The 24,610-nt window shown below is 41.3% G+C and overlaps 1 protein-coding gene across 8 annotated transcripts in view; it reads left to right on the forward strand.

Moving 5' to 3' along the window:
- Plcb4 (phospholipase C beta 4) overlaps positions 1–24,610 on the forward strand; it is a 383,472-nt gene that overhangs the window by 148,398 nt on the left and 210,464 nt on the right. For all 8 annotated transcript variants that reach the window (XM_059261493.1, XM_059261494.1, XM_059261492.1 and 5 more), the window contains exon 2: positions 4,505–4,562. The gene's annotated coding sequence lies outside the window, so the exon portion shown is untranslated. The remainder of the gene's footprint in view (positions 1–4,504; positions 4,563–24,610) is intronic.

The following is a 24,610-nucleotide window of genomic DNA, read 5'->3' on the forward strand; positions in this document are numbered from 1 at the left end:
TAAACATATATTTAAAACATTTAACATGCTAAGGGCTAATGAATATGTAAAACATGCTTTTAAACATTTTTCATACTTTTACTTTATTATAGTGGCATATATGTTGTCTGTGAAATTTCTAGTAACCAACTTAGTTGGATGAAAAAGTAGTCAAATTAGTTTATAATCTCATTTAATTAAAAAAAGCTCATGTTGTTATTTGGACTCTGTTAACAAAACAAATGTATCCCCTCTGCACACATACAGATGTTTTCTTTGTATATTTGTGGTTTTTTTTTTTCTTTCTCTCCTTGTATGTGCTCACATGCTTCTTTTAAAGAGTTTCAATTTTCTTGGCATCTAGTTTCTAAACATCTAAGATAAAGGAGAGCAATATCTCATATAGGTTTAGAACTTGGTGCGGTGAGTGCATTCTTCAGTTTGGGATCATTCCTGGGGGGAGGTGACTAAAGATCAGACCTCTGGCTTCAACTTGGAGTAGTATATCTGTGATCAGTGGGGAAGGGCCCAGCCCATTGTAGTGGTGCCATCTCTGGGCTGGTGGTCCTGGGTTCTATAAGAAAACAGGCTGAGCAAGCCATGAGGAGCAAGCCAGTAAGCAGCGCTCCTCCATGGCCTCTGCATCAGCTCCTGCCTCCAGGTTCCTGCCCCTAATGAGTTCCTGCCCTCACTACTTTTTTTTTTCTTTTGATGATGATGATGAACTGTTATATGGAACTGTGAACAAAATAAACCCTTTCCTCCCCAAGTTGCTTTTGGTCATGGTGTTTTATTGCAGTAATAGTAATCCTAACTGAGACAGCCAGTTAGCTTTTCTTGTGCCATCGCTTTCTATCATAGCCTGAGGTGCACAGATAGTAGATGTATGGCAGGCCTAGGTGTGATGGCCCCATAACTCCCAGACTTGGTGTGCATGTCCTGCATAATCCTAGAGAGAGAGAGAGAGAGAGAGAGAGAGAGAGAGAGAGAGAGAGAGAGAGAGAGAGAGAGAGAGAGGAAGAAGAAGAAGAAGAAGAAGAAGAGGAGGAGGAGGAGGAGGAGGAGGAGGAGGAGGAGAGGAGAGGAGAGGAGAGGAGAGGAGAGGAGAGGAGAGGAGAGGAGGGAATAGCAGATAATTGTTCAGAGCCTTTGGAAAGGAAGGAAGCTGGATTCCAACTTTGTAAGACACCAAACGTACAGCCCTGTAATGGTGTCCCAACTCTGTCTGACCAATCCAGGAACTAGTAAATGTGTTTTAAGTCACTGTGTTTGTGGCAATTTGTTAAGAAGCCACAGAAAATGAATACATGAAGGAAACCTGGCAAAGGAATCTGTGTTGCTAATTGCAAAGCTCTTACCATTATTTCAAGTTTCGAAGAAAAAAGCCTCCATGAAATACCTCCCGCAGCCCCTGTGAAGAAGCCCCGGTGCTGTACTTCGGTGCGGTTACCCACTGCCAATGGCAGATGAAGGGGCTATTACACTTCTTGGCAGCATTTAGGATGTTTTCTCAGACTGGCAGTTTTAGACTTGGGGGGGACATTTGGAAGACTAGAGGCTCTCTGGGTAGGCATTTGCTGCAGGGTGGCAACAGGATCGGTGGAGTGGGAAGGTAGAGTCCCTCCCTTCCTTTCAAGCTCCCAATAAACCCTGCTGAAGAGGCCTGCATTTAGAGATCTCTAATTCCAGGGTTCAGTGATGAAGTGGGCTTGGCACATGGGTAGAGGAGTGGGGACCCAGAGGCAAGCGGTAGAGGGTGCTGTAGTTTTGTGTCTGTGATGGACTTAGTGTCTGGTATGTGGTATGAGGTAGCAGGCCACCTTCCTTGTTTTGCCTGTGAGTCTACATGTTCTTGTCTCTTCTCATTGAGTATTTGATGCACAGCAGGATTTGTTCTTCTAGGATCAATACAATATTGGGATTTGGGCATTTTGTTTAACTATTAAGTTCCCTCTTACATTGTAGGAAAACATATTTCTTCTGTTTTGAAAGGCACGGAGAGAGGGCACACAGGCAGCCCTGATATTCGTCCCTCCAGCCCATCTTACATTAACAGCACTTATTTTTCTAGAGACCACATTTAGCCCTTCAGTGCCCAGATTTATACTCTCTGAATGAGAAAGCTGACAGGTGGGGCTATCACTCCCAGACCATACCATGGTCATGGTATGCCAGTATTGGAATGGCTTGTGATGAGCTGGTCTATAAGGTGTTTAAGACACTGGTTTTCCCATGTGCCGCCATCCTATGCTGGGGTCAGAGGGGAAATAGAGGCAAGGTAGGAAAATACATGTCTAGTCTTTAAGTCTTTGTTTACAAAATGATAGATCTGGCAGGGTAATTAATTGATGAGCTTCTTAGGACCTAGGTTTGTTTCATAGCCCCAAGAAGCAGAAGAGAGTTATGAAGTTTAATGTCTCAGCTCTGTCTGGAACACTTAATTATTTATTCCATTCCACAGCACTTTTTTCTGAGCTCCTATTAATTGCCAGAGCCTGTGCTAAATGCTGGAGATGTAGATGATGGTTTTCAGTACATACATAATCCTCATCCTCCCTGCAGCTGCAATTTCATATTCATATACAATTACAAACATACATGTAATGGAAAAAATATAGTATGTTCCATGAGGGAGGTAGCACCAACAAGATTAACCCAGATCAGGGTAGCCATGTATGAGCACCCCCAGTGTTGTCTAGAGCCTGGCATTTGTGGGATACTTGAGTATTTCTTCTTCTTAGTTTTCTCTTATAAAATAGTAATCATTATAGCACATCATTTGAGAATTTATGTGTGAGTTCTGTATCTTTGTTTTAGTGAGAATTTCTATTGCTGTGATAAAACACCATGACCATAAGCAACTCAGGGAGGAAAGGGTTTATTTTGCTTACACTTCCACATCACAGTCCATCACTCAGTTGTGCAGGAACCTAAAGCAGGAACCTGGAGGCAAGAGCCCATGCAGAGGCCTTGGAAGAGTGCTACTTATTTTGCTTCCCATGTCTTGCTCAGCCTGCTTTCTTATAACACTCGGTACCACCTACCCAGAGGTGGAACCACCCATAGTGAGCTGGGTCCTTCAGTATCTATAATCAATCAAGAAAATGCACCAGTCTTTCCCATAGGCTGATCAGGTGGGAGTATTTTCTCAGTTGAGGTTTCCTCTTCCTGATGATTCCAGTTTGTGTCAAGTTGTCACAGAACTAGTCAGCACCGTCGTGATTCAATTCAACCTTACGGTATGGCTTCTAGTGAGTAGTCACTAAATCCATAAATTCCATGCATGCAGCACTCTACATTCTCTAATTCCTTACATCACATTCAAATGAAATGTTTCCATGTATACTTTGGGGTGAATTCCATAGTTTTCTAAATTTCACCTTTAAAAGTGGTATGTCTTCTGGTAAAAATAACATAACATAGTTAAATATTAGATTTAAACCAAAGGCTCACCCCCCTCTCTTCTCCCCCCTTCTTTCTTTACTTACCCTTTTATTCCACTTTTTCAAGTGTAGATTCTTGTCATGGGTCCAGATAATGTTCTCTTCCAGGTGTTTGCATATGGACCAGGGAAGTTCATTTAAACAAAGTAGGGTCACAAGTGCTCTACACTACTTCACTCTCCTGAAACGAATCCTGACCTGTGGATTGATATTCATAGTTGTCCCTCTAGACTCAGATTTGTTTCTATAGCTTGACCCAGTCATTATTGATATCTCTTCCTGTCATGCTGTAGACACTCCATCACAGAAGGTGATGGTCAAGATTTCAAATTTAAACTGTCATAGATCTATTGTCCCAGTTCTTAGTCATCAGTTTTTATACCTCTACCTGTCTCCCATGTGCCCAGGGGTTCCTCTTACTCCCATGTGCTTCTGATATTGCCTGGAACTTTTTCCTGCTACAAATTGGACAGGTCTTAAGATTAAACTTTATCTGAACCAAAATTCAAACACAAAACCCAGACTTGATGGGAACAGCCCATTAATAAACAAAATATGGAAACAAAGATGGCTCTTTGCTTATAGGTGCAATTCATTGTAAATCTGTAAACACAATTCCACTGCAAATCTGTTCTATTCAGCATTGTAGTACCTGGAAATATTTCTTCCAGTGACAGTTCATCTAAAGACATTTGAAAGATTTCTTGTAGTTGCAGGTCATCTAAGGTCATTTTCTTATTAATCAGGAAAAGACAATTTAATTATTTATGAGGATCTTAGGTAGCCTTGTTGTTCAGTTGTTGCTGAATTAGTTTACTAAGTTAAGAACTTGGTGGGAGATAGCACCATTGTAGAGCATGTGTAAAATCATGTAGCATGTAGCAGTAAACATTTCTGATTGGATGACTTGAAATCTTTAATGTCTAAATCCAGTGTCATTAGTAATTTAATGCAGCCTCCTGATGTGCTTTAAGAAATATACACTGGATTCTGATTCTGAAACCAAAGACTGCTGATCTCCGTGAGAACTTTGAAAGAACTTCACATTGACTCTGTGTTGTCTGTGCATGCTTTCTCTGCAGGGAACTGTGCGCAGGTGTGACCAGGTAGACATCCCTTGCTGTTGTTCCCAGCTGCCTGGTGAGTACCCACTCTGTCTCCCCTGGGGAAGAATCGTACTGGTGACAGTTTGGAGCTTGAGACTTGTGAGCCAAGTCTTTTCATCCAGTGTCTGTTAAAAGTGATGTTTAACCGTTTCTCTTGGTGTGGTGGAGAGGAAAGCAGGATTTTTGAGGTTTTGCCCCACTAATTCAGCTACTGACTCAGCTGCCAATCTTTCTCTCATTGTATTCTCCTGCTTGTGACAGTACTGCCTAGCCTTAGAAAGCATTTGGTGTCATTGAGGGGAAAGCTGTGTAAGTTTCTGTCTGGTACAGGTTTTGTTTAGAAGATTCGCACCATCATCAGAAATTACAGCTCCACTTGCTCACCAGTGAGAAACCTTTTTTTGGGGACAATTGCTTGTGAGAGTGATGCCAGTCAATTCCAGCTATACCCCTCTGACTTTACCCGAAATCCTTCATGAAATGCCCAGATAAGCAGAATTGTCTTTGTATGGCCCATTGGTTTTATTTACAAATGGACACTGTCAGTGCTTTATCCTAGTACTAAATCCAACCAAAATGACAGACTGCCTCCCACAAATTGCTGTTTTATAAATTGCTGTTACAACGTTGCACTGCTTTCCCTTTCTTCCTTTAAGAGGCAAGAAGTCCTTTTTCAGTGATGCCCACGAACCAGTGTTTTCCCTGGTCCTCATGATAGGTGCACTCAGAGTACCAAGCTTTTCATATCAGTCTTCTTCAGGACCCTGCACCCCATGCCAGATGCATCATTATCTCCTGGCTCTGACCCTGGCTGATTTTCTTCCGGCCTCTCTGTGAGGGGAAGGAAGAATTGCATAACCCAACCCAGTCTCCAAATGACCAGTCTTTAATGATATAAGAATATCAAGAAAGTAGATTTATTATTGAATGTTCCTATCTATTTTTAGTCCAGTGCACTATATTTTACTACCCTCTGAAGGGTGACTCATAAGCTTGTCTTAGTCGGTACAGTCCAGTTAAGGATGCTGAGTAATTTAAAAGACTTTGAGTCAGTGTAGGTACACCATTTGCTTTCTACTGTGTTTACATTTTATCTTTCTGGTCTGTCCACTTTTCCCATACTTCAGTTACATTATCTGCAGGTGGGCCATTTTTTTGTTAATTTTATTATATATTGTGTGGACGAAGATATCTGTGTCTAATGACTAGAAATACTAGCGTCAAGAGTCACAGCAACACCAGAATGTAGGAGTGGTTTGTTACATGTTCTGGATTCAAGGAGGAATGATTCTGTGTCGCATGGTCTGAGTCTTGGTGTTTGATTAAATGGAGATTTTGGGTGGCTCTAGGCCTTAGGATGGCCGATATCCCATGGGGCTTCTTCCTTCCCCATCTCCACAGCACCTGATTGGATTTGGCTACCTGGTTGTCAGCTGGAATCCTTGAGTTACTCTTGCCCTCATGTCCAGATGAGAGTTCTTTTATATTTCCCCCAAGTATCTCCAAAAAGAAAAGCCTTTGGTCTCACTTAAGTCCACTCAGTAGTTAGATCTTATGAATTATGATTCTTTAAAAAATATTGAATGAGGGGGCTGGAGAGATGGCTCAGCAGTTAAGAGCACCGGCTGCTCTTCCAGAGGACCCGGGTTCAGTTACCAGCACCCACACGGCAGCTCACAACTGTCTGTCACTCCAGCTCCAGAGCATCTGGTGTCCTCACACAGATACACATATAGGCAAAACACCAATGCACAGAAAATAAAAGAAAGTTTAAAAAAATGGAATGAATTCTTTGTACAATACAAAAAATGGAAAGCATCTAGGACCCAGAATCTGAGTGTTGTTGGTTGTGTTTTGGAATGATGCTTTAGGTCCTTCGATGACAATAGTATGTTATTTCAGACTGCACAGTGGTCCACTGTTTTTTTCATCTCTTTCGTGTCCACAGTGTACATTCAGTGTATTTTAGTTCTTGTGATGGTATCGTTTAGATTCTGCTTATTTATAGCACATCAACTTATTACTGATGTTAGTCAATAGACTTTAAAAATTAAAAGCCTATACAGTTTGGGCTGGAGAGATTGCTCAGTGGTTAAGAACACTGACTGCTCTCCCAGAGGACTTGGGTTCAATTCCCAGCACCCACAATGCAACTCACAACTGTTACTCTTAATTCCAGTGCAACTGAAGCCCTCTTATGGCCACTGTAGGCACCAGGCATACAAGTGGTGCACAGACGTGCAGGTAGACAGCAACCCCATACACATAAAAGAAAAAATACAGTGAACACAATGATTATTTTTAGGTAAATTGTCCTCATTTTTATATTGTTAAAAATTTATGTCTGATCAAACCAAAGATAATTTTCAAATCTGGAAAAAGAAAACAACTTTGGTAAACTTTCTTGTGGGATTTTAGTTCAGAAAAAAAAAATCACTAAAATGTGGCTCTTGAAAAGAAACTAATGTTTGGGTTACATTGTTTCTTTCTGAATTATTTTAAATTGTTTTCATTAACTATTAATTACCTTCAGAATGTCTAACTGTAATGTGTGTAACTCACCAGTGTCTCTGCCTCCTTCCCCCTCCTTCTCCTTTCCTCTCATCTTTCCTTATTGAAATTTTGTATGTGATCCTGACTTCTTTTACACCTGGAAACCCACATATGTTACCTTGGCTATTGGCAGCTTTTTTTTTTATTCCGATCTATTCTTTAAATCTATATTGTAGGGCAAATGCAATGTTCTTCAGGAGCAAAATACCGATTGTTTGTTAGATGGTAGAGTTGCATTTATTTCAAACTCTTGCATGTTAAAGATGCTGTGATTCATGGGGCAGCAAGAACAGCCATGGAAGACTATGATTTTACATCTTCAGAGCATTCATGTCTGGATTCTCAAACTGAGTCTAGGTGTGGTGGCACACGAACATGGGATGCTATGGCAGGAGGATGGTGGGTTCAAGGCCAGCCTGGGCTGTATAGCAAGATCACATATCAAAAACAAATCATAACATCAAAATCGTGTGTGGAACTTGATGATTTCTGCACATGTGATTTAGGAATCAGTTCTCTCAGGGGACACTAGTGAGTGGAGCCAGGGGAAGAAGTAAGATGCTTGCCCAGCCTGACTGGGAGGTGGGGTGGGGGCTCTGAAGAGTCTGTCTCACTAGGGGCAGCTGAGCTGGGTGACTCCCTTACTCCCTCGGCCTGTGGCTGTAGGCAGCCCTCTGCTGTCTGCCTCTGCCAGAGAAGATGCTGCAGGGGTGGAATTGGTTCCTCTTAAGAAGTCTCCGTCACACCTCCCATCTCTTCTGTTCTTTCCCAGTGAAAGTTAAGTACTTTCAGAAATTATATGAAATTCATTTTCTTCCCTGGAGAATGTAGTAAACTATTCCTTCAAATCCCCAAGTCCTTAAATGACTGCAACGTTGAAAGATACCCAGGTAGTTTTCAGTTAGTAGGAATTAGGGTTAGAAAAATTTAGTATTTCAAAGCCTCCTTTAAATCATTGTTGCCATGAATAATGACCTCGGTGCTGTGAAAAAAGAGACAAAGATACCATGTGATTATATGATTGAAAAATAATTCTTTCCAAAGACAAGTCCAAGTTTAATATTTACTGCTGTGGGATGGTCTGTATGGCAAATGTGTTGCTGATTGGTCAATAAATAAAACACTGATTGGCCATTGGCTAGGCAGGAAGTGTAGGTGGGACAAGGAGGAGAATAAAGCTGGGAAGTGGAAGGCTGAGGCAGAGACACTGCCAGCCGCCACGATGACAAACAGCATGTGAAGATGCCGGTAAGCCACGAGCCATGTGGCAAGGTATAGATTTATAGAAATGGATTAATTTAAGCTGTAAGAACAGTTAGCAAGAAGCCTGCCACGGCCATACAGTTTGTAACCAATATAAGTCTCTGTGTTTACTTAGTCGGGTCTGAGCGGCTGTGGGACTGGCAGGTCAGAGAGATTTGTCCTGACTGTGGGCCAGGCAGGAAAACTCTAGCTACAATTCACCATCACCACCATCACCCCCACCCCCACCTCATGCTATCCACATGTTCCTTGAGACAAGATCACTCACTGAACCTATAATTTGTTGAGCAGGCCAGGCTGGCTGGCCAGTGAGCCCCTCTGAGTCTCCGTGTCTCAGCCTCCCAGTGCTGGGGATTACAAATGCACTCCATCCATGTCTGACATTTGTATATGGGTTCTGGGGATTGAACTTAGGTCTTTGCACTTTTCCAACGGGAGCCATCTCCTTAACAACCCCCGCCGCCGCACACGCATATATCAAACCTCAGTTCAGAACAGTGATATTATAACGGTTCAGAAAGTAAGATTTGGCTTTAGTGGACCGATTTGTACAGTGCAACTTTACAGTGGCATAGAAACCTCTGAAAAGGCTTACCACTTGTAACCAAACTGTTTGCCAGTGCTGTGGACTCTCCCAGCTTGGATCCCGACTCAGTTAAGATGTCAGGGCAGTACTGCTGTGCAGCTGAAGTGAACTGATCCACTCTGGTTCAGTCACTGCCTGCTTGAGAGCCCTGCAGGCAAGAACTGGGGATATGAAAACAGGATTTTGTAGGTGAGATGTTACTGATAACCTTCAGGAGTGGAGTATTCTGGGATGAATTTTTGGTAGAATGTGAGTTTCCTATAGAAAGGCTAACAAAAAGGACAGTATTTTAGGGCTGAAAAAAAATATATATGTGTGTATGTTGTGTGTTGGCGGAAGGTTCTAGAAGAGTTTGCATACTTGCAGGTAGACACATTTAAGAGCAGTGTTAATTCTCATGCAGGAAAGGTAAGGAGTGACCAGTTTCCTGGGATTTTTATAGTGTATAAAGTATCACCACAACCCATAATTTATTGATTTCTACTCCAGTTATAGATTGCTTTATAATGAAACATGGGGTTTAGAACAAGAGCAGTGACTGACATCTTTGATGCTTCCCTTTTCCTGGGTCCACAGTTTAGGAAGGCCTAGGTTGTGCCCAGAGTGTCTTGCAGTGCACTCACTCACTTGGCAGCTGACACTGGGGCCAGAGGTTGGAACAGCCGTGGCCTGGCTGACCATCTCTCTTGTCACACACCCCATTTCTGTTGTTCTCTAGGATTGTCTCTTCAGGAGCAACTGAGCTGAGCTCTGGGGTGATTTTTCCAGTTGACAGGAGTCCCCGTCACTTTACGACTTGGCCTTGGAGCTGATGCCTCATGGCTTCCATCAGCCGGCCTTTCCTGCACTGCTGTACACGTCTTGGCCCTTTAGTCACGCACCGGGAATGCTCACACATTGTGCCAGAACTCGTAATTCTGCACGGCAGTTCTCTCCTTTTTTGTTGCCCGGTAACTGAGGCCAGGTGGCACTTAACAAAATCTAAAGTTGCTTATGGTCTGAATGTCCAACTGTGTCCCTCTGTTTATCTTTCATTATCCATCCTTCCTTCTGCTTTTAGAGTTGTTCCCAAGCAGTGGACACATCCCAAATCTTTTTCTTTTTCTTGTGATTTGTTGAGGAATTGGGAAACATGAGAGGACATAGCAAAATGAAGGGGAAGACCAATTTCTCACTCCTTACTTCTCTTACTATAAGGATATACCTTTATCACCCACGCATGGCATCTTCAGAGGACACAGTTCTTCACCTCGGCTAGTGGCTGGGCTTCTCTCCCTGTCTTCCCATGGTGGCTCCTTCTTGCTCTATCTCTTCTCCTTGTTCACCCTTTCCAGGCTGATTAGATGGAGGAGAAAAGGGCAGGAAGCAAGCACAGTGACCTTTGAAAGATACTTTTTGCTGACAGGACCCAAGGTCAGCATTGTGTCAGGTTGTGTTTCTCTGGTTTCACAGGAGTTTCCGTCCTCTGAAGTGTCACCTTTACCCAACGTGGGGCCTGACATTAGGTGCACAGTGGGCATTCTCTTGCTCCCTTGGCTCACCTTCCTTTGCAAATTCACCACTGTCCCCTAGAAATGATTGAAATACCAATTGTATAAGCCTTTAAATAAAGTGCTCTCAGCCCTGGAACTTAATTCTGAAATGCATGAAGCGGCTAGATATTCATCAAAGCTAGTAGGATAAAATGTTAATCATAGAAATCTGGTTGGCAGGTACTAGTTATACCTGTATACTGTAAGAATGTATGTACTGTTTACAAAAAGAACTTGTGTTTATTTTAAAATAAAACCCCGGAGAAGAGATTCATTCACCAAAAATTATAGCAGGATATATTTAAAAACAAAATATCAGTCTTGTGCTGTAGCATAGGCTTAAGCTTGTCCTGTCTCTCACTTAAGTATGCAAGTGGCTATGTGCACGTTGTGATTTGTTCTGATTTCAGTTTCCTCTCAAGCTTTGAAGAAATAGGAAAAGGCCTGGAAGCCTGCCACAGGACAGTCCTCTAAAACATTAGCTTTTGCCCTTATAGCTGGTGGTCTTCTTGAGCAGATGTCACCTACTGCCCATGCCATGCTGTTGTTGAAGTCACTGGGATGTGGTTGCTCAGCGGTCCTTGCAGGGCTACTTGCCAATAAGAACTGTTACCCATTTTATGCTTGCCCATTTTAAGTTGGATGTCCAGAGTCTTTTCTACCCTGAAGTTTAGGTTTACCAACAGGTGAAATGGTTCCTGGTTTGGGTCTATTTCTATAAAATATGAGGGAAAATTAACAAAATGTAGCTCAGAGGTAGATCACTTGCCTAGCATGTCCAAGGTCTTGGTTCTGTCTCCAGTACCATAAAAATAAAATAAAATCTGGGATTGGAACTGTTGTTCCATGATGGAACACTGTGTAAGACCTTAGACACTGTAGCGAGTACATACACACACACACATACACACACACACACACACACACACACACACACACACACATGCACTTCACACACACAGAAATAAAGTGTAACAAAAAACTTGCTAATACTCTTTTTTCTTTTTGTGGAAAGTGTGCCAATACAATGGTTAAGTGGGTGGAAATAGTTGCATTTGAAATGCCTGCACCCGCTTTTCTGTAGTTAGAGAAGGGCAGAGGCCCTGTCTTTGCTGTCCTCAGGTGGGAAGAGGTAGCCGGCCCAGGACTGAGGGCTGACGTCAACTTTCCCAGGAGATGAACCACCAGTGACCTTGGGCTCCCACACCTGGAAGATCAGCTGCTTCCTTCCTTTGCATATTTTGTGGCCTGTCTGGAGAGTCAGGTGTCATCAAAGCAAAAAGAGAACAGTTGGAGGACAACTCCAATGGCTCCCTGTGACAGTGTGACATGATCTTCTGGTTCTAGAGAGCTTGTGACTTTGCAGCAAGGTTTCAGTTAGCTAAGCAAGAGCAGCCAAGTGGCAAAAAAAAAAAAAAAGGCAAGAAATCCATGCAATGGTGTGTGTTTCATACGGCCCTCTGGAATTTGGAGAGGTCCTAAATATATATATATATTGCATTGGAACATGCAAATATATCTTTATTGAACTTATGGAAAAACAGAACCCAAGTGTAGTTTCCTAATGCAATTACATTTACTGAAAAACTAGTGATTTCAAATTTGTCACCTGGAGGGAATCTATAAGGAACTGGAAGAAGAATGTGAGTCCTGAAGCCTGGACTTCAGTTTGCTTGTGCATAGGGTGAGCACAGCGCCACTGATTTTGGAGTCTTTGATGGTCCTAGTGTGAGATGGCGTGTGTAGGACCTGCCATAGAGTGAGTACTGGGTTTCTTCGTTCTGTTTGTCTCTTCTTCCTCTCCTCTGGACATTGATATAAAACTAGGCCACCTCAGGAAACTCAGGATTGATTTATGACGAGCTCTCCTTTTCTTCTCTGTAGCTATCTGCCCTTTCTTCTGGTCAAGGAAAACATCTGTATGGAATGTCCTTGAGGAGCGCAGGGTACCTGCTGTCCTCACCCTGGTGCTCTTTTCTGTCCCAGTGATGATGTTCTGCTTTCTGGGACTCTGCACAGTGGCATTTCTGTGCTTCAGGCTACATAAGAATGCTCCTCTTCAATTACCAAGACCATCTTTGTTTCCAAACCGCCTTCTTTACACATGTTCCCCCATTCTCCGTATACCCTCCTCTTCCATTAACTAGCACTAACACACCCTTTCATGGGGCTGGTTTCTGTCAGTCCATCTGGAAAACCTGGGCTGCTTTGCCTGCTCCTTTCTTCTCTCTGCTTTCTTTTTAATTCAGTTGAGATTCACGTTATAAGTGCTAACTTTCAATCTGAACAATCCACATTTCTATACAACTACTACCTCTACCTAATTCCAAACACTTCCATCACTCCCAAAGAAAACCCACTGCCATCCGCACTTACTTCCTCTTATCCTTTCCCAGCAACCACCAGTTTGCCCCGTATCTATGTGAATTTGCCCACTCCGAACATTTCATAGGAATAGGATCATGCAGTGTGGGACCTTTTGTGCCTACCTTCTTTTGTGAGACTTGATGCTTTAGAGTTCATTCATATGCTAACATGTATCCATACTTCATTCTGTCTTATGTATCTAAACAAGAATGCCCATCATATGTGTATGCTGCCATTTGTCTATTCATCTGCTGATAGGGATTGTCTCTTCCATCTTTTGGCTGTTGTATGTATGAGTTACTGTTTTCAGTTCTTTGGAATATCTACTTAGGTAAGTATTTAACTCTTGGAGGAACTACAGCTCTTTTTCACAGTGCCTGCTTACTTTTTTATTTCTGCCAGCAGTCACGAGTTTTCCAATTCCGTTGCTCTTTTTGACAACAGATGTTTGCCTTTTACTTTTAAAAATAAAATGTAGCCATTCCAGTAGGCATGAAACTGTACCCTGTCGTGGTTGTAATCTTTTCTTTTTTCCTTTTTCTTTTAAAGGCAGGGTCTTTGCATCATAGGCTGGCCTCAGATTCACTGTGTAGCTCAGGATGGCCTTGAACTTCAAATCCTTTCTTTACTTCCTGAGTGATGGATTTCAGGCCTACACCATGCTGTTCATGGTGCATGGCAGACAAGCACCCCCAGCCCTAGTTTTTAATCTTTATTCTCTAATGTCTCATCATACCCTGCATCCTTCTACTTGCTTGTTGGCGATTTCTTGGACAAGTGTCCTACATTTAAAATGGTGCGTTTGCCTCTGGGTTATTGAATTAGTTGTAGAGGTTTATTATAGATATTCTGGATATTAGATCCTTGGCAGATGTAACTGGGAGGGCTTTTCTTCTATTTTTTTAGGTTGCATTTTCGTGTTTTTGAAAATATCTTTTGATAAACAAAGGATTTTCATTTTTATAAGCTAAGATTTGTCTGTTCCTTCACTGATTCTGGATCTGCTAATTAGCACACTTGCCTTATAAGACTCTTGAGCTCATAACAATTTACTGTAAGCTCCCCTCTCTGTTTTAGTCCAAGTTTTATGGTCATTGGCTCGCAGGTTGTGGTATACCTTGATCATTGATCCATTCTGGATAGGATATGAGGTAGTAGCGGTCCAGCATCATTCATTTGCTTTGGGATGCTTAGTCCCAGGATTATTTGTTGAGCAGATTTTTTTCTCTATTATATGATCTTGGCACCCCTTTCAAGCACTAACTGGGCCTGGCAGCATGGGTTTCTCAATTGTATTCTGTTGTTGGATATTCCTTTCCTTTTCTCCATACCACACTATTTTGATTATTACATCTTTTTAGTTGTTTTTGAATTCTGAAAATGTAAATCTTCCAGTTATATTTTTTTCCTAGTGATATTTTTGCTCTTTGTGCCTTCTGTTGCTTCTGCTTCCTTCATTATTTTGTCTTGTACCGATTCTTAGCTGTGGCAGTATACATCAGGCGAAGCCAGCAGCTCTAGTAGTTTCTTGGTACATGTGGCATATTACAGGCATGCTACAACCTAAAGGACTCCCTTGTTTAGGGCTGCTCTCCAGAAACCTTGGTGAATTCTACATGAATGACTTTTGAAAAAAAGAAAACAAAAAACAAAAAAACCCTCCTACCTGCTGGTTTTAAGCTGCCCATCAGACATCCAAGAGCCTCTGTTCTAGAAGCCTTTTGAAAAAGAGCAAAAGAACCCCTTTTTCCTTTGTAGTGACAGCTAGACATCATTGTGATTTGTGCGTGTTCCGGCTGTATTATTAGTTGTCATCTTTAATTACATAACTGCTATTGGAAAAACTCTCTATTTCGTATAGGAAAGATGAAATGCAGGCATGAAATCAGGAAGAAGTTAGAAGTGTGGAAGGCAGAGCAAGGGAGAAGACTGCTGGTTTTGCTGGACTCAGTTGCTGGAATGAGTCACACTTGTTTCCAGAATATTTAACCTCTGCTTTGTTCCTTTGAGAATTGCAGGGGTTGTGTGGGATTTTCCTTTTAGAAAGAGCTTGTAGCCATGAATGCCCAGTAACTACTCCTTAAGCATTTCCAGATGGTCCGTTAAGTCCTCATCTAATGGAAGCTGAGCAATTGCTCCTGGTAGATGGGAGAAAACTGCTTTAACCCCTGGACACTGTGACAGTGTGAATGTTTGGATCTCTTGCTGAAATGCAATTTGCAGACATCCAAGGCTGCTGAGGAGATGGCTTAGCAGGTAAAGTGTCTGCTGCACCACACGAGGACCTACGGATCCTCATCACACATATAAAGCTGGGAATAGTGGCTTACCTCTGTAACCTTAGTGCTGAGAGTAGGAGGGTTGGGGAGACAAGCAAATCTGTGGAGCTTGCCGGCCAGCCATTCCAGCCATTCAGTGACTTACAGATGTGTTGAGAGACCTGTCTCAAAAACTAAAGTGGAGAATAACAGAAGACACCTGACGTTAAGGTCTGGCCTCCACACTTGCGCACACATGAACAGGTATATATGCGTATTTCACACACAAATACACATTAAAAAGACTCAATCTCTCTGTCTCTCCTCCTTTCCTCTTTCTCTCCCCCATGCTTGTGCGTGCGTGTGTACGTGTGCGTGCGTGCGTGCGTGCGTGCGTGCGTGCGTGCCTGTGTCTTTATCAGGTGATGGCAAAGGGAGGCAAAGAAACTCCTGAACTGATGGGTAAGGCTCTAATAGCTGGGTTGTGGTGCTAGTTGCCTGGCTGAATTTTATCGTGGATAGCATCTACACTTCACATCTATGAAGCTACACACAGAGATGTGTCTATCAATTTGGGAAGAATGACCCAGGCTTCTCACAAGACCTTACATCAGGCAGTGTAAAATGTCTATGACCATTAAAGGGGATTTAAGGTTGAAAAAGACAAATACTAAAGACTTCTAGAATCTGTTTTTAAGCTGCACCTTTCCTTCATTATGTGTGCAGTGATAGAAACAGCAATCAAGAACATCCAAGAAAATCATTTGGGCTGATCACGCTGCAAACTTGGCTCGTATTTAGCAAGTGTCTTTTTCATTAACACCAAATTTGGAGAATTTTTTTTTTTTTAACGGAAGTGTCAGAAGTGTGAATCCTTTATGCCTATAAAGTATTCTGCTACCATGGTTGTGGCAGTGGGTAAAGTTAGTAAGCAATTTTCCTCATTTGATGCAGTGTTTAGGCACCAGGGTTAATTTGTGGTTCATAGATTGTATATTTCAACCAAACAAATCTGACTTGGATGGAAATCAGCGTGTTGAAAGTAGCTGATTGTTTTTGTGTGGAGCTTGCCCTGCATAAGAATTTTTGTAACATGAGGTTAAAAAAACATTATATGGGTATGGCAGCAGGTAATTTAAAAAATATATGTGATGTTGCATATATATATATATATATATATATTTATGCATGATGTATATAGTTCTCCAACTTTGTACTTTTGTCAAATTTCATTCTAAATAAAGCAATTTTACTGCACTGAAAAAAGGAAAGAAAGGAAGGAGAAGAGAAAGACCCTCTGTAAGAGTGTAGACTATCTGCTCTGCTTATAGCCCTAACATCCAGCTTGACCAGTTCGCTCTCCAGTTGTTTAAAGGACAATCCAAGAAGAGGATTGGCTTGCTGTGTCTTATTTGCTGTCAAGGCTGCATGTAACTTAGTAAGAACAACATCTTTTCTTCGAGCATCAAAGAGTTTGTTAATTCCCAGATGTCACTTATGCCTCCAGAGTGCTTGAGACAGTGATTATATTGTCAAAAGCTGGTGGTGCTAAAATGGAAAGCATATTTTGTTTTACTTCTTTGCCAAATTATAGTCTACTTGGAATGAATAAAATGTATCTGTTTAGTTTTATTTTGAATATCCAGAAATGAGTTTCAGATTTCATCTTCTTAATGGCTTAATATTAAACACAATGATACAGACCTAGAAAAAATTATTTTCCCGTTCATTAATGTTTTATAAATGGTTGCTTTTTATGCTTGTATCTATTGTTGATTCATCCATTTAGTAAATATGTGTTGAATGTCGGCCATGTCCCTGGCAAGGTTCTAAGCACATTTTGGGTGATGGGATCATGCAGCATACATAGGTAATTCGTTTGTACTTGGGGTCAAACACAGTTAGACTATGAAGGTGACTTTCAGCAGAGACCAAACTGATGAAAAGGCAAGAATGTGAAGAATGGCGGGCAGACTTTCCTAGACAGAGGGAAGAGCATGTACAAAGGTCATCAGCAGACATGTACATCTTAGTGTGATGTCAGTAGTCAGAGGAAAGAACATAGGGCACGTAAGGCTGGTGAAGTCTTAAGTTGGCCAGTAGCCAGTCTCGTGTTACCTTTTAGGCTTAGAGAAGGAACTACTTTTGATTGTTGATGTTCCTTATTTGCTTATTTTAAGAACAAGAATTCTTTGACAGACATGATCAAGTTCACATTTTAGTAAATCACCCCTGCAGTGATAAATTAATTGGGAGTATAGAGCTGAAGATATGAATGGAAACAGAAAATCCAGTTAGAAGTCTGCTGTCATTGAGTGGAGAGAGAGTTTAGGCAGGATTTAGAGCTAACTTGAATTCAGTAGATGAGCTCAACAGGGAAGACAATGGTGGAAGACGCATTGGGTTGGCTCTTGGGTACTAGAGTGAGCGAGGTGGGAGAAATCTGTGGAGATTAGAGAGCCTACAGGGAAAACGTAGACCTTTAAAAGTGTTCTTCTTTAAGCTTTGCTGTTGAATACATTTGCTAAGTATGCAAGTGGAAATGCCAAGTAAACAATTGGGTCTTTGGTCAGAAGCAGTTGGATAGATCAGAGGTAGGGCTGGAGCTGTGGGTAATGGAAAGAAAGATGGTATTTAATGCTTTGGGCCACATGTGATCACCTAGCAAGGGAAAATACACAGGGGAGGGTCACATCAACGGAAAGAGGTCAGGATTGAGGACAAGTGACTGATGAAGTCAGAAACAAGCACAAAAAACACAGAATCACTGTCATAAAAAAAAAAAAAAGAAAGAAGTGTTCGGGAAGGAGAGAGCAGTTCATTGGGTCAAACGGCCATTGGTTGGTCTAGACAAAAAGGGAACTTTGTATCTCACAACATGTAACCCTTGTATCTCACAACATGAAAGCCACTGTTGTTCTTGACAGGAAGAAATTCCGATCAGCGTAGTCTGAGAAAAAAAAGGCAAGAACTCAAGCCTGTGTCAGTTTAGAGGCAACGTTGTTAGTGATAAAGACACAGGAAAGAGAGGCTGGCATGGTGGGTCTCAACCTCCCTAATGCTGCTACCCTTCAATACAGTTCCTCATGTTGTGGTGAACCCCAACCATAAAATTGTTTTTGTTGCTACTTCATAACTGTAATTTTGCTACTGTTATGAATCATACTATAAGTATTTCTGGAGACAGGGGTTTTAGCAAAGGGGTTGTGACCCACAGGTTGAGAACCACTGTGCTACAGGTTTAAGGTCATTTGGGGAAATGGAGTAAACATTTTGTGAACAGTGTTATAGTGTTCCATTGCAGTTGTGATAAGGAATGAAGGCTGGATAGTGTGACTGTGAGATTTTTTTTTTCTCTAGTCTAAATCACTTCAGTGGCCGTGATCAGTTATAAGAACAACAAAAATGGGTCAGACCATGTGAGGAATTAGCAAAGGGAGCATGATAGAGGGAATGAGGCAAGGATGGGAAGTGGGACTATAAGGACAGTTTAACTGAGGCAGAAGAGAGGGTGGCCATGGACTGTAGTACACAGTAAAAGGAATGGCAGGGTCTGGAGAATACAGGTCTCAAGTGAGAGGTAGCATCGTTGGGTCAGGAGTTAGTACATGTCTAGCAAACTGAATACAGAAACCTAAAATCTGAAATGCTCCAAAATCTCAAACTTTTTAAAGCACTGCTATGATCTAATTGGGAAATTCTGGACCTGACCTCATGTGACGGATTGCAATCAGAACATAGGCATTCAATTACATTATATATGCTTACACTCAAACTATATGCACAAGGTTTATGTGAGGGACCAATCAGTGTGATGTTTAGACTTAAGTATCTTAGATGTCTTAGGTATATGCAAATATGCCTAAATAAAAATTTGAATTCTGAAACATGTCTGGTCCAAGCCTTTCAGGTAAGGGAAAGATGGTTAACTGGAGAAGATAATGGTGATTGGGCAGGGAAGAGATGCTCGAATGCAATTTGAAAGAGAGTGCAGTTGCTGGTTAAGACAACATCAAGCAAATGCACATAGGCACAAGTGACAGAATTTGATGGACAGCATAGCACTGGAGGCTGAAAGTTATCGATCTCAAAAACCCTTGTTTTTCTTAAGGCCATATATGTTGTGATATATTGATCATGTTCCAGAAATATCTGATAGTATCTAGCTCCCTTTGGCTATAGATAATATAAACTGACTATTCCTGTAGACCAGACTTCTCTGTTCAATGGGAAACCTAATTTCTAGCAGCCAATGAATGTTTGTATTGTATCATAGGCATTTAAAGAGATGACCTGTTTCCTAAAATCCCTTGGAAGACAACAGATGGCATACCATTGATCTTGAAGCCTCTGTGGGACCAGGGTCCACTTAGCCGTGGTTAGAAGAATCCTGAGATATAGAGATGGGCTGTTGGACAAATAATCCCATAAATGCCTTTTACAAATATCAGCTGGTTTACATCATGACTTGAGCAAGAAAGGCTTAGGCAAGATTCACTTCCTGAACATATTCTTCTTGAGGAAGAATGAAATTTAAACTCCTATTCACTGCTTTTGGCACTTTCCTTGAGCAGCCTGGATCCTGTTATTAACTTACCTTCCCAGTAGAGTTCAAAGGGGGAATTTAACAGGCTGGAACTGCCTCTGTGTTTCCAGGCCAAATATTTCAGTTGCCTAGATGCCTCGGCTTCTCTGTTAATTGGTTTGTATGTAAAAATCTCTCTATTGAAGTGTATCTAATACACAGTTGGAGAACTGTACAAATCGTAAGTGAATAAACAGCTTCTTTTGCTTTCAGGAAGTAAAGTGCTCCCAGGTAGGACTTGCCAATTACCTGTGAGCTTCTTTATGAATTCTTCTGGTTACTGCCCCTCCCATTACGGTATATTAATTGCTTTTCATATTGCCATAACAAGAAACGAGACAGAAACAAGTTAAGAAAGGAGAACTGTGTGAGCTCTTGGTATCAGAGGGCCTTATTTCCATCATGGTGGGGAAGTCATAGCAAAGTCCATGCTGGTGGGAATGTAAGGTGGAGATACTTTATATGGTGGTCGGCCAAAAAGCAGAAATGGCAGGAATTAGGGGCTGAGCCATAACCACATGTCCACACCCAGTGACCTACTTCTGTTAGAAACGCCTCACTTCCCAAGGGGTCCACAGCTTTCAAATTAGTGCTACAGAGTTCAGACCCAGCTCAAAACATGAGCCTGGGTCACAAACCGTAATCTATCTCTTGGCTTTTTAAACCACAGCTTCTTCCTGTTTGCACCATGGTATGGTGAGCAGATATTCTAGCACAGATAAAACAAAGAACATTAAAATGATCTGTAGGTATGTGATAACCTTAGTCCTGGAATTCTTGCTGCTATTCTCTCCCTCCCAGAGCAAGGAAGAATCTTCCAGCATGAATAATAACATTATCCACACAGGCAGCTGAAAGTTATATAATATTGTAAATGGGTAGGACACAGATGCCATTTCTTATATCTGGGTTGTTCCCTTTTTGTTTTGTTTTCATTTTTTAATATGAAGCTCAGGACATTTATAACAAGAGTTCTGTGATGAGCTGTTTACTTAGACTAGAGCTTATTGCATTAGGAGGTGTATAATCTTTCATTTGTGCATCTTGAGTAGAGATGGCCCTTCTGCTGTAGGGATCATATGCTGGCTAACTGCTCCCCTGCCCACGCAACAGAACATGTCAGACACCCAGGCAAGACTTTCCTGGACTCATTTGAAATTTGTGGGAGAAGCACTTATTCCAGATGAGCAGGAGCGTTCTATGGGACTTTCTATGGAAATTCACGATTTCATATGAGATCAATGGCTGAATGCTCTTTCTTTCCAAGGTTTCTTAGGTTTTATGATTTTGAGTAAGGGTGTGCCTGAAAAAAACCCAAGAATAAGATAGTTTCTTTCACATAAACAAGTCAAATATGTTTTATTTTCCTGATAGCTTGCAGACATGTGTTGTGATATACCGTCCTGTATGTTCCCAACCCTAGAAGATAGTTTTTATTCTATTAAGTTCCCTAAATCACAACTCTAATGATGCATTTACTATATCTTCCAAATATAGATCATCACATCATCTCATGAGAGAGACAGAATGAAAAATGACTCAGTAGGAATTTTAAAACATCAACATTTCTGTACTATCCTTTCTCCTTACTTTTCTTCATTGTTTCATTTACTTCAATATAACTTACATATAGAAGAAATGAAAAAAATCTAGTTTATAGATGTTTTTATCCCTATATAATACACCCATGATCAAGATGTTTATGTTTATATTCAAATGACCATGGTCATGCCAAACACACACTTATATATTCTTTTTAAATTTTTTTTTTATTTATTTTACATACCAACCACAGATCCCCCTCTCATCTCTACAGACTTACGTATTCTAGAGGTTAAATGCTAAGGATCACTTCTCTGCATTCCCCACCTGGGTTTTCATGTGCTGTTCATACTGTATATGGTGGTATATAAGTATGTACAGTATGTATATCTTTGTACATGTGAAGTAGCCCAGGTCTGAGCTCTCAAAGACGCTCAACAGATTTTCACTGTGAATTCCCATCAGTGCATTGGCTGTACATGTATGTGTCTTGCAGTGTGGGGTGAGGAAGGAAGTCTCAGTTCAGAGCTATGCATGTTTACTCATCAAATGATTATTAAACCCATACTTTTAAATACTATTTGTATTATTTGAGAATTTCACATGGTCTGTTTTGATCATATTCACCTCAATTTTTTACCTTAACTCCTCCCAATCTACCTGTGCCTTCCTATCCCCCAAACTCATGTTCTCTCTCTTTTTTTTAATTTAATAACCCATTGACTCTAGTTTGCGCAGTCCATATACTTATGGATATGAGACCATCCCTGGTGCATGGTTGGCATGCCAGTAACTGTACCATTAAAGAAAACTGGCTCTTCCTTCTCCAGGAGCCCTCAGCTGTCCATAGCTCCTCAGTTATAGGTAGGTGTCATGAACCATTTCCATTCCATGCTAGAATGCTGACAGCTTTGGTCTTGTGGAGGTCTTATGTACTTAACCACAGCTGCTGTGAGTCTGTTGAATTCCTATGTTTTATAAAATTTTCTGCCAAATACGGTCATCTATAAACAGAAATCTAAGACAGAATATATCATCCTGCAGCTTAAAAAGTTATATAATGCAACTACATAATTAAAAACTAGGATGAATGGTCCTAATGTCTGTAAAGTCTGAAGGTAAAGATAGTGAAATGACCAAGAATTTATTTAAACTGATTCTAGAAGATTGACTAATGTGGGTTAATTTAATGTAAATTATTATTTCCCCCAAAGTTTGTGATACTATATGAGATTTTCAAAATTGTTTCTCCCTCTTGGTGTGTGTGTGTGTGTGTGTGTGTGTGTTTTGAAGTATTGAAATTGGGTCTGACTCTATAGCTTAGGCTAACCTCAAACTTACAGCATTCCTCCTGCCTCAGCCTCCCAAGTGCTGGGTTTATACGTATGAGTCATCATGCTTAGCACTTTAATTTTTTTAATGCTAAGTAATAGATGATTTAGCTTTGCTTGGAGAACTCTTATTTACATGCTGTTCAAGGTAGTGATGAGCAAAGTTTTCATCGGGAGTACAGTAGCACAAGAGCCAAGCTTTGTGAATAATTTCAGCAACAATGTTGGTAGTAACTGAGTTTGGGCTAGAGAGAATGATGAGCTGGGGCATAGTAGGGAGTCTCCAAAGTAGCCTAGGCCACAGTTTAGAGCAGCTGGGTTAGCATGGCGGTGCTGGAGTGTGTGGAGATGAGAATGGTATAAGAAGCACTAATTGTCTGTATGTGTACCAAGCAACATACTGTTTTAATATTCAACTATTGAACAGTTTGCTCTCACCTTCAGTGTAGGTGAACAGCTCAGAGCTCAGGAGGCTGGTTCCTCCAGGTGCCAGTGTGCTTTCCTCAGAGCCTGAGCTAACTGTGTTGACTGATGTAGGTTGCTGCTGGGCTTGGATAGGGAAGAAGAGGTAGAATTACCCTAGAGTCATCCTTCTGTGTGCACATCTCTTTGTGTGTAGATGCATCGCAAGGTGTGTGTGGGGGGGAATAGCATGGCTTTTGATTTCCAAATCTGACCATGCCACACTAGTCCTTTGCGCAGATGGTGGTGTCACCAGGCATTGCCACATTTCTGGAGAGCTGCTGTCTTGACTGGTTTTCATAACACATTTCGTGTCATTGTGATTTCCCAGGGCATAAAAGGAAAGAGGACATTGTTAGTAGTTCCTCATTTCTGAACCTTTTAGTCCATTTTCCGTATTATAAATGGTGGCACTCAAAGGCAGATTATATTTAAAGGACTTTCTGATTCATCTTAAAAATGTGCCCTTCTGTACCTCCGCATAGCCTACTTGATCACCTATGTTGAACAGACCTTTGACAGGTCTTTTTTATTTTCTAAATAAGAGTAATATATGTACATGTTTTTTAAAAAAAAAATAATGAAGAAGACAGTGCAGTGGACTAATTCCTGTCCCGTGTGCTAATCCTTACAGGTACCTGGCCACTATAAATATTTTTGTTTGGAAATCTTCTGTTAGTCATTGCTGTAATTTGAGTTGCATCTGGCTTCTAATACCTATCAGTTTGCAGATGGATTGTGAACCTATTTAACAAATGACTGTTTCATGAATATTTAACCCTACCTAATGAGTTCCAGGCCACCCAGAGCTATGCCGTGAGACCCTGGACTTAAAAGAGAGAGCATGATCTAATGATAATCAACCAGAGAGCTTAGCAATGCTTATTTGCTAAGTTTCTTCTTGGGGACATGGTTCAGAGAACTTATGACTGTGCTCTTGGAGAAAAAAATGGGAAGATGCCAGAAAGTGTCTCCAAAGATGCTGTGTTTTGGAGTTGTCTGTTCAGTGACTTGACAGTATTATTATTATGTACAGCTAATAATATACCCTTAAGAAGTCTATGTTTTGCCCGGCGGTGGTGGCTAATGCCTTTAATTCCAGCACTTGGGAGGCAGAGGCATGTGGATCTGTATGAGTTCAAGGCCAGCCTGGTCTACAAAGCAAGTTCCAGGACAGCTAGGACTACACAGAGAAACCTTGTCTCAAAAAAAAACCAAACAAACAAACAAACAAAAAAAAAACCCCACAAACAACAACAACAATAAACAAAAACAAAACGGAGAAAAACCCAAATGAATACTATTTTTTTTTTGCTCCTTTTCTATGTGGTTGGCCCTTCTATTCTGTGTGCTGTCTGAACAGTCAAGGAATTGAGCCCAGGCATGCCTCGTGTACATAGCTTTATCACCCAGCTTTTCCCATTTGCTGTCTCCGAAGCATAATGAAGTCTTCTGCTCTATCTCTAAGCTTCGTTCTTGTTCCATTGCCAGCTCCGAGGCAGGCCCACCCACTGCGGCCAGTTTCTGGTCTGCTAGCGTTTCTCCACTTTGACCTCTCAGGAGCATGTATCACCCGGATTTTCTGACTCTGTCTTCTATTCTT

This window comes from Peromyscus eremicus, chromosome 4, assembly GCF_949786415.1.
Source record: "Peromyscus eremicus chromosome 4, PerEre_H2_v1, whole genome shotgun sequence".
NCBI classification, from domain to species: Eukaryota; Metazoa; Chordata; class Mammalia; order Rodentia; family Cricetidae; genus Peromyscus; species Peromyscus eremicus.